The sequence below is a fragment of the Aquarana catesbeiana genome, linkage group LG01 (assembly GCF_042186555.1).
Source record: "Aquarana catesbeiana isolate 2022-GZ linkage group LG01, ASM4218655v1, whole genome shotgun sequence".
Classification (NCBI taxonomy): domain Eukaryota; kingdom Metazoa; phylum Chordata; class Amphibia; order Anura; family Ranidae; genus Aquarana; species Aquarana catesbeiana.
This window is the reverse complement of record NC_133324.1, coordinates 514482006-514492286: the sequence shown is the minus strand read 5'-3', so window position 1 is coordinate 514492286 and position 10281 is coordinate 514482006. Positions and strand designations below refer to the sequence as shown.

The 10281-nt window shown below is 47.4% G+C and overlaps 1 pseudogene; it reads left to right on the top strand.

Annotated features, from left to right (window-relative positions):
* Positions 1-3265: 3265 nt before the first annotated feature.
* LOC141125097 (5S ribosomal RNA) lies at positions 3266-3385 on the top strand (annotated as a pseudogene).
* The last annotated feature ends 6896 nt before the right edge of the window (positions 3386-10281 follow it).

The window sequence follows — 10281 nt, the reverse complement described above, 5'->3', positions numbered from 1 at the left end:
CATTTTTGCAGATTTATTAAAAAAGAAAAATTAAAATATCATATGGTCCTAAGTATTCAGACCCTTTGCTGTGACACTCATATATTTAACTCAGGTGCTGTCCATTTCTTCTGATCATCCTTGAGATGGTTCTACACCTTCATTTGAGTCCACCTGTGTTTGATTATACTGATTGGACTTGATTAAGAAAGCCACACACCTGTCTATATAAGACCTTACAGCTCACAATGCATGTCAGAGCAAATGAGAATCATGAGGTCAAAGGAACTGCCTGAAGAGCTCAGAGACAGAATTGTGGCAAGGCACAGATCTGGCCAAGGTTACAAAAAAATTTCTGCTGCACTTAAGGTTCCTAAGAGCACAGTGGCCTCCATAATCCTTAAATGGAAGACGTTTGGGACAACCAGAACCCTTCCCAGAGCTGGCCGTCTGGCCAAACTGAGCTAGAGCCTTGGTGAGAGAGGTAAAGAAGAAACCAAAGATCACTGTGGCTGAGCTCCAGAGATGCAGTTGGGAGATGGGAGAAAGTTGTAGAAAGTCAACCATCACTGCAGCCCTCCACCAGTCGGGCTTTATGGCAGAATGGCCCGACGGAAGCCTCTCCTCAGTGCTAAACACATGAAAGCCCGCATGGAGTTTGCTAAAAAACACCTGAAGGACTCCAAGATGGTGAGAAATAAGATTCTCTGGTCTGATGAGACCACGATAGAACTTTTTGGCCTTAATTCTAAGCGGTATGTGTGGAGAAAACCAGGCACTGTTCATCACCTGTCCAATACAGTCCCAACAGTGAAGCATGGTGGTGGCAGCATCATGCTGTGGGGGGCTTTTTCAGCTGCAGGGACAGGACGACTGGTTGCAATCGAGGGAAAGATGAATGCGGCCAAGTACAGGGATATCCTGGACAAAAACCTTCTCCAGAGTGCTTAGGACCTCACACTGGGCCGAAGGTTTACTTTTCAACAAGACAATGACCCTAAGCACACAGCTAAAATAACAAAGGAGTGGCTTCACAACAACTCCGTGACTGCTCTTGAATGGCCCAGCCAGAGCCCTGACTTAAACCCAATTGAGCATCTCTGGAGAGATCTAAAAATGGCTGTCCACCAACATTTACCATCCAACCTGACAGAACTGGAGAGGATCTGCAAGGAGGAATGGCAGAGGATCCCCAAATCCAGGTGTGAAAAACTTGTTGCATCTTTCCCAAAAAGACTCATGGCTGTATTAGATCAAAAGGGTGCTTCTACTAAATACTGAGCAAAGGGTCTGAATACTTAGGACCATGTGATATTTCAGCTTTTCTTTTTTAATAAATCTGCAAAAATGTCAACAATTCTGTGTTTTTCTGTCAATATGGGGTGCTGTGTGTACATTAATGAGGAAAAAAATGAACTTAAATGATTTTAGCAAATGGCTGCAATATAACAAAGAGTGAAAATTTAAGGGGGTCTGAATACTTTCCATCCCCACTGTATATTGTGACGGTATGCGAGGTGATATAGTCGATAATCGCTATATTTCACTTCACATTCGTTCTGTTGTATGGGACTGAATCGGAATCGTTTTTTCCAGCCTCTGTGGCAGGCTAGGTTCCGGTCCGGATGTTCTGGTCCACTTGAGCCCACACTGAGCTGGACTTTAAATGACCAGGAAGAGAGCACAACAGAGCTCTCTGGTTTTGAGACTCGGAAAGGAATCTGAGTGAGAGGAGCCCTGGGTGTTGGACAAAAAAGGTTTGCTTTTCCGCATGTTTTGTGGTTGACAGGGACCAGTCCCGCACTGTATAGAGAGGAGACTATTTGTTTAGTTAGCGCCGGATGGCAAAGATTTAATTTACTGTTTGTTTTTATTTTGCAAACCTCCTGCAAATAAACCTGGCATCTGCCAGATTTTGAAGAAAGTACCGTTTGCTGGCTGTCATTCAGAAAAAGGTGATCCCCACAAGCTAATTCCCCATTATATATATACATATATATATATATATATTTTTATATATATATATATATATATATATACACACACACACACATATACATGCCCCGCTCCCACCGCCACCTTCACCAGGCTCTCCTGTGTGATTGGGGAACCCAGTAAGGACGCAACTGGTGGCATCCAGCTCTAGGCACACAGTGAGAGGAACGAATGTTATTCCTCTCACTGTGTAACGTCAGAAACAAGAAGCGAGGATTTAGTCCAGGCCCGGACTGGCCATAGGGCAGACCGGGCATTTGCCCAGTGGGCTGTGGGCCGCTGGGCTGCAAAGCCGCATGTCTTAAAAGAAGCTGGCAGGGCCGGCCCTGGGACGATATGCATGGCTGAAAGCCACAGTTTGCGCGCGTGTGCTCCGCAGCCACCGGCCACCTGGCAACCAGGACGCAAGGAGAGGAGGAGGCTAAGTAGGGTCGGGCCTGGTTAGTACCTGGATGGGAGACTGCCTGGGAATACCAGGTTCCATAGGCTTCTTTTTTTTTTTTTGGACTTGACCTATTTGTTGGCTTGTTTTCAGAGGTGACCATCTTGGCGTTTCTCAAGAGGGTTGAGGGTGCCAAAGGAGATTGCCTACAACCACATCACCCTGAAAGTGCCCGATCTCATCTGATCTCGGAGGCTAAGCAGGGTCAGGCCTGGATGGGAGACCACCTGGGAATACCATGGTGCCGTAGGCTTCTTTTTTTGGACTTGACCTGTTTTTTGGCTTGTTTCCCGAGGTGACCATCTTGACGCTTCTCAAGACGGTTGAGGGTGCCAAAGGAGATTTCCTATGGCCATATCACCCTGAAAGCGACCAATCTCATCTGATCTCGGAGGCTAAGCAGGGTCGGGCCCAGAGACGGACTGATAACTCATGGGGCCCCCCGGGCAATAGGAGATTATGGGGCCCCCAGGCAATCAGAGATTATGGGGCCACACAGTATACACACACACAGTACACAATCACACAGTATATACATACATGTACACACAGTATACACAGACAGATGTAAAAAAAACAGATTTATACATACTGTCCCTGGTTTTACTGAGGCTGGCAACCCTGATGGGGCCCCCTAGTGGCCCAGGGCCTTCGGGCAGTGTCCAAGTGGCTCAATGGTCAGTCCGCCCCTGGTCGGGCCTGGTTAGTACATGGATGGGAGACCGCCTGGGAGCACCAGGTACCGTAGGCTTCTTTTTTTTTTTTTTGGACTTGACCTATTTTTTCATTTGTTTCCCGAGATGACCATCTTGGAGTTTCTCAAGAGGGTTGAGGGCGCCAAGGGAGATTTCCTACGGCCACATCACCCTGAAAGTGCCCGATCTCATCTAATCTCGGAGACTAAGCAGGGTCGGGCCTGGTTAGTACCTGGATGGGAGACCGCCTGGGAAATACCAGGTGCTATAGGCTTATTTTTTTTTTGGACTTGACCTATTTTTTGGCTTGTTTCCCGAGGTGACCATTTTGGCATTTCTCAAGAGGGTTAAGGGTGCCAAAGGAGATCATCTGATCTCGGAGGCTAAGCAGAGTCGGGCCTGGTTAGTATCTGAGGAGACCGCCTGGGAATACCAGGTGCCGTAGGCTTCTTTGTTCTTTTTTGGACTTGACCTATTTTTTGGCATGTTTCCCAAGGTGACCATCTTGGCATTTCTCAAGAGGTTTGAGGGTGCCAACAGAGATTGCCTGCGGCCACATTGTCCTGAGAGTGCCTGATCTCATCGGCTAAGCAGGGTCAGGCCTGGTTAGTATCTGGATGGGAGACCGCCTGGGAATACCAGATGCCGTATGCCTTTTTTTTTTGGACTTGACCTATTTTTTGGCTTGTTTCCCGAGGTGACCATCTTGGCATTTCTCAAGAGGGTAGAGGGTGCCAAAGGAGATTGCCTATGGCCACATCACCCTGAAAGCGCCTGATATCATCTGATCTCTGAGGCTAAGCAGGGTCGGGCCTGGTTATTACCTGGATGGGAGACCGCCTGGCATAGGTGTGCGCACAGGGTGTGCCAGGGGTGCCTAGGCACACCCTAATCCCCCCCATGTGCATTAGCATTATCCAGGTGCAACACCAGGTGGGTGATTATGGGTGCCAGTAGCCAGTGCAAATGCCCCCATCATATTAACCACTTGACAACTGGGCACTTAAACCCCCTTCCTAACCAGACCAATTTTCAGCTTTTGGTGCTCTCACATTTTGAATGACAATTACTCAGCCATGCAACACTGTATCTATATGAAATTTTTGTCCTTTTTTTCACACAAATGGAGCTTTCTTTTGGTGGTATTTAATCACTGCTGAGTTCTTTATTTTTTGCGCCGTAAAAGAAAAAAGACCGAAAAATCTGTAAAAAAATGCATTTTTCTTCATTTCTGTTATAATATTTTGCAAATTAGTAATTTTTCTTCATATATTTTGGCCAAAATTTATACCGCTACATATCTTTGGTAAAATTAACCCAAATCGGTGGATATTATTTGGTCTTTGTGAAAGTTATAGAGTCCAAAAGCTATGGTGCGAATATCTGAAAATTGATCACACCTGAAGTACTGACGGCCTATCTAACATTCCAGAAAAGTACAAATACCCCCCAAATGATACCTTTTTGGAAAGAAGACATTCCAAGGTATTTAGAAAGATGCATGGTGAGATTTTTGAAGTTGTCATTTTTTCCCACAATTCTTTGCAAAATCAAGGTTTTTTTTTTACTTTTTTTTTTCCCACAAAATTGTCATATTAGCAGGTTATTTCTCACACACCACATATGCATACCACAAATTACACCCCAAAACACATTCTGCTAGTACTCCCGAGTACGGCGATACCACATGTGTGAGACTTTTACACAGCGTGGCCACATACAGAGGCCCAACATGCAGGGGAGCACCTTCAGGCGTTCTGTAGCTCCCAGGCCAATTCTGACATTTCTCTCCTACATGTAAAAATCATCATTTATTTGCTAGAAAATTACATAGAACCCCAAAACATTATATATGTTTTTTTAGCAAAGACCCTAGAGAATACAATGGCGGTCGTTGCAACTTTTTATCTCGCACGGTATTTGCGCAGCAATTTTTTTAACGTGTTTTTTTTGGGAAAAAAACTGTTTTGTGCTTTACAAAAACCAAAACAGTAAAGTTAGCCTAATGTTTTTGCATAATGTGAAAGATGAAGTTATACTGAGTAAATAGATACCCAACATGTCACCTTTCAAAATTGCACGCGCTTGTGGAATGGCGCCAAACTTTGCTACTCAAAAATCCCCATAGGCGACGCTTTAAAATTTTTTACTGGTTACATGTTTTGAGTTACAGAGGAGGTCTAGGGCCAAAATTATTACTCTCGCTCTACCGATCGCAGCGATACCTCACATGTGTGGTTTGAACACGGTTTTCATATGTGGGCGGGACTTACGTATGCGTTCGCTTCTGCATGCAAGCACGCAGGGACAGGGGCGCTTTAAAAAATTTTTATTTTTTTTTATTGTTCATTTTACTTTATTTATTTTAGTTTGATGCTTTTTTCCAAAAAAAAAAATTTTTGACCACTTTTATTCCTATTACAAGGAATATAAACATCCTTGTAATAGGAATATGGCATGACAGGTCCTCTTTACAGTGAGATATGGGGTCAATAAGACCCCACATCTCACCTCTAGGCTGGGAAGCCTGAAATAAAAAAAAAAAAAAACGATCCTGGCTTCGATCGTAGCGGTGAGTCTGTAGAAGCGCGGGAGGGGGGGACATCCCCTCTCGCCTCCCGTAAGAACGATCAAGCAGTGGAACAGCTGCTATGATCGTTCTCATGGTGTAGGGAATCGCCGGCTGAAAAAGCCGATATCTGAATGATGCCTGTAGCTGCAACCATCATTCAGATATCTCCGCACAAAGTCAAGGACGTTGTATGACGGCCGGTGGGCGGGAAGTGGTTAAAACGCATTTTTTTTTTAACACAAAGTTGTCCATTTATACAATATTTCTACCACATAACATGTACATACCAAAAATGACACCCCAAAATAGATTCTCCTGCTCCTCCTGAGTACGGCGATACCACATGTGTGAGACTTCCACAGCCTGGCCACATACAGAGGCCGAGTACAGCTGAGCATGGCTCGGTATGGCGGGGTATTGCGGAGTATGGTGGGGTATGGCGGGGTATTGCGGAGTATGGCGGGGTATTGCGGAGTATGGCGGGGTATTGCAGAGCATGGCAGAGTATGGCGGAGTATGGCGGAGTATGGCGGGGTATTGCGGAGTATGGCGGGGTATTGCAGGGTATTGCAGGGTATTGCAGGGTATGGCAGAGTATGGCAGAGTATGGCAGAGTATGGCGGGGTATTGCGGAGTATGGCGGGGTATTGCGGAGTATGGCGGGGTATGGCGGGGCATGGCAGAGTATGGCGGGGGCATGGCAGAGTATGGCGGGGGCATGGCAGGGCATGGCGGGGGCATTGCAGAGTATGGCGGGGGCATTGCAGAGTATTGCGGGGGAATTGCAGAGTATTGCACAGCATTGCAGAGTATTGTGGGGGCATTGCAGAGTATGGCGGGGGCATTGCAGAGTACTGCACAGCATTGCAGAGTATTGTGGGGGTATTGCAGAGTATTGTGGGGGTATTGCAGAGTACTGCACAGCATTGCAGAGTATTGTGGGGGTATTGCAGAGTATTGCACAGCATTGCAGAGTATTGTGGGGGTGTTGCAGAGTATTGTGGGGGTGTTGCAGAGTATTGCACAGCATTGCAGAGTATTGTGGGGGTATTGCAGAGTATTGTGGGGGTGTTGCAGAGTATTGTGGGGGTGTTGCAGAGTATTGCTCAGCATTGCAGTGTAGTGGGGATGGCTGAGCATGGATGGATGGATGCCTGGATGTCTCTGTGCAGCGCTGTGGGCACTACACATACAGCCCACAGCGCTGCAGACATCCATCCATCCCCCTCCCCGCTCACTGTGTACCAATCGGTACACAGGCGGAGAGGAGAGGGGGAGGAGAGGAACCGGCGTCATCAGATGACGCCGGTCTGTTTACATGTGATCGCGCCGTCATTTGACGGCGCGATCACATGGTAAACGGCCACGATCAGCGACCATTTACCGGGATCCGTGATGCGCCGGGTCCTCTGGACCCGGCGGTCACGGATGTGTTCGGGTGCGCGCCCCAGGGGGCGCGCGAGAGGGGAATTCTGGGAGGACGTCATAGTACGTCCAACCAGAGTTATCCAACCGCCCTGCAGCCGTCATTCGGCTATGGGCCGGTTGGTAAGTGGTTAAAGGCGAGGTTCAACTTTAGGAACACGTTACACCTCTATTTAGGGTGTAACATAATATGCTCCCAATCAACTGCCTGCCACCACCAGAGCCTCTTCCATTTGGGGTGCACACCCTAATGTAATAGGCTGCGCACACCTATGCCGCCTGGGAATACCAGGTGCTGTAGGCTTCTTTTCTTTTTTTGGATTTTACCTATTTTTTGGCTTGTTTCCTGAGGTGACTATCCTGGCATTTCTCGAGAGGGTTGATGGTAGGGATGAGCCGAACACACCCACCCCCGGTTTGGTTCGCAGCAGAACATGCGACCAGGCAAAAAGTTTGTTCAAACACGCAAACACCGTTAAAGTCTATGGGACACAAACATGAATAATCAAAAGTGCTAATTTTAAAGGCTTATATGCATGGTGTTGTCATAAAAAGTGTTTGGGGACCTGGGTCCTGCCCCAGGGGACATGTATCAATGCAAAAAAAAGTTTCAAAAACGGCCGTTTTTTCGGGAGCAGTGATTTTCATAATGATTAACGTGAAACAATAAAAGTGAAATATTCCTTTAAATTTCATACCTGGGGGGTGTCTGTAGTATGCCTGTAAAGTGGCGCATGTTTCCCGTGTTTAGAACAGTCCGAGAGCAAAATGACATTTCTAAAGGAAAAAAAGTCATTTAAAAGTACTCACGGCTTTATGAATTGTCGGTCCCGGCAATACACATAAAAGTCATTGAAAAAAACGTCATGGGATTCCCCCACAGTCCATTACCAGGCCCTTCAGGTCTGGTATGGATATTAAGGGGAACCCCATGCCAAAATTAAAAAAAAAATGGCGTGGGGGTCCCCCTCAAAAGGGTCTGGTATGGATTTTAAGGGGAACCCCACACCAAAATTTTAAAAAAAAAAGGCGTGGGGGTCCCCTGAAAAATCAATACCAGACCCTTATCCAAGCACGCAACCTGGCAGGCTGCAGGAAAAGAAGGGGGGATGAGAGAGCGCCCCCCTCCTGAACCGTACCAGGACACATGCCCTCAACATGGGGAGGGTGCTTTGGGGTAACCTCCCAAAGCACCTTGTCCCCATGTTGATAGGGACAAGGGCCTCATCCCTACAACCCTTGCCCGGTAGTTTTGGGGGTCTGCGGGCGGGGGGCTTATCGGAATCTGGAAGCCCCCTTTAACAAGGGGACCCCCAGATCCCACCCCCCGTGTGAATTGGTAATGGGGTACACATGTACCCCTACCATTTCACAAAAAAAGGGTTAAAAATGTTAAAAAAGACAATAGCTGGTTTTTGACAATTCCTTTATTAATGTCTTCTTCTTTCCCCGCTTCTTCTACCATCTTCTTCTGGTCTTCCTTCGGTTTTTTTCTTCTTCCTCCATCTTCTTCTGCTTCATCCTCCGGATCTCTGTTTCTTGCTCTGGTCTTCTCCAGCATCTTCCTCCGGCTTCTTCTTCCCCGCTGCATCCCCCGGATGATCCACCTCAATGGGAGTCTCCCGCTGTGTGACGCTTCTGTTCTCGTGACAGTATTTTTATAACTGAGGGTGGGGTCACATTGTGACGTTCCCGGGTGACCCCGCCCCCTCTGATGCACAGGGACATCCCTATGGCTTTCCTGGGGTGCCAGAGGGGGGCGGGGTCACCCGTTTACGTAAACAGGTGACTCCGCCTCCCTCTGACACCAAAGGGGAAGCCATAGGGAAGTCGCCGTGCGTCAGAGGGGGGCGGGGTCACCGGGTGTCACACAGAGGGAGACTCCCATTGAGGCGGATCGTCTGGGGGACGAAGTGGGGAAGAAGAAGCCAGAGGAAGATGCTGGAGGAGAAGACCGGAGGAAGAACCAGAGGACCAAAGTATGAAACAGAGGAAGATAGGGGAAGAACCGGGGGAAGAACAAGATGGAGGAAGAAGAAGAAAACCAAAGGAAGACCAGAAGAAGATGGAAGAAGAAGCTGGGAAAGAAGAAGACATTAATAAAGGAATTGTCAAAAACCGGCTATTGTCTTTTTTTAACATTTTTGACACTTTTTTTGTGAAATGGAAGGGGTACATTTGTACCCTATTACCAATTCACACGGGGGGGGGCAGGATCTGGGGGTCCTCTTGTTAAAGGTGCCGGAGGAGAAGACCGGAGGATGAAGCAGAGGAAGATAGAGGAAGAAGCGGGGGAAGAAGAAGAAAACCGAAGGAAGACCAGAAGAAGATCGAAGAAGAAGCTGGGAAAGAAGAAGACATTAATAAAGGAATTGTCAAAAACCGGCTATTGTGTTTTTTTAACATTTTTGACACTTTTTTTGTGAAATGAAATTTGAGGGTCCCCTTGTTAAAGGGAACTTCCAGATTCCGATAAGCCCACCGCCCGCATACCACCACAACCACCAGGCAAGGGCTGTGGGGATGAGGCCCTTGTCCCCATCAACATGGGGACAAGGTGCTTTGGGGGGGCCGCTACCCCAAAGCACCCTCCCCATGTTGAGGGCATGTGGCTTGGTACGGTTCAGGAGGGGGGGCGCTCTCTCATCCCCCCCTTTTCCTGCGGCCTGCCAGGTTGCGTGCTCGGATAAGGGTCTGGTATGGATTTTTGGGGGGACCCCCACTCCATTTTTTTTCATTTTGGCACGGGGTTCCCCTTAAAATCCATACCAGACCTGAAGGGTCTGATATGGATTTTTGGGGGGACCACCACGCAATTTTTTTTTTTTTTAATTTTGGTTTGGGGTTCCCCTTAATATTCATACCAGACCCAAAGGGCCTGGTAATGGACTGTGGGGGAATCCCATGCCATTTTTTCCAATAACTTTTATGTGTATTGCTGGGACCAACAATTCATATAGCCGCGAGTACTTTTAAATGACTTTCCTGGTGCATCATGGCAGCATACAGATGGGTTGTGACTCCGCCCCCACAACCTGATAGGACTGATTAACTATAAATCAAAGACAGACCCGGCTCACAGCATTGTCCTTTTTTTCCTCACCTGATCAGGACTGAAATCATGAGGTATCCCTTACCGTTTGTCGCCCCAGCCAGGTTCAGCCTCTCCTGGG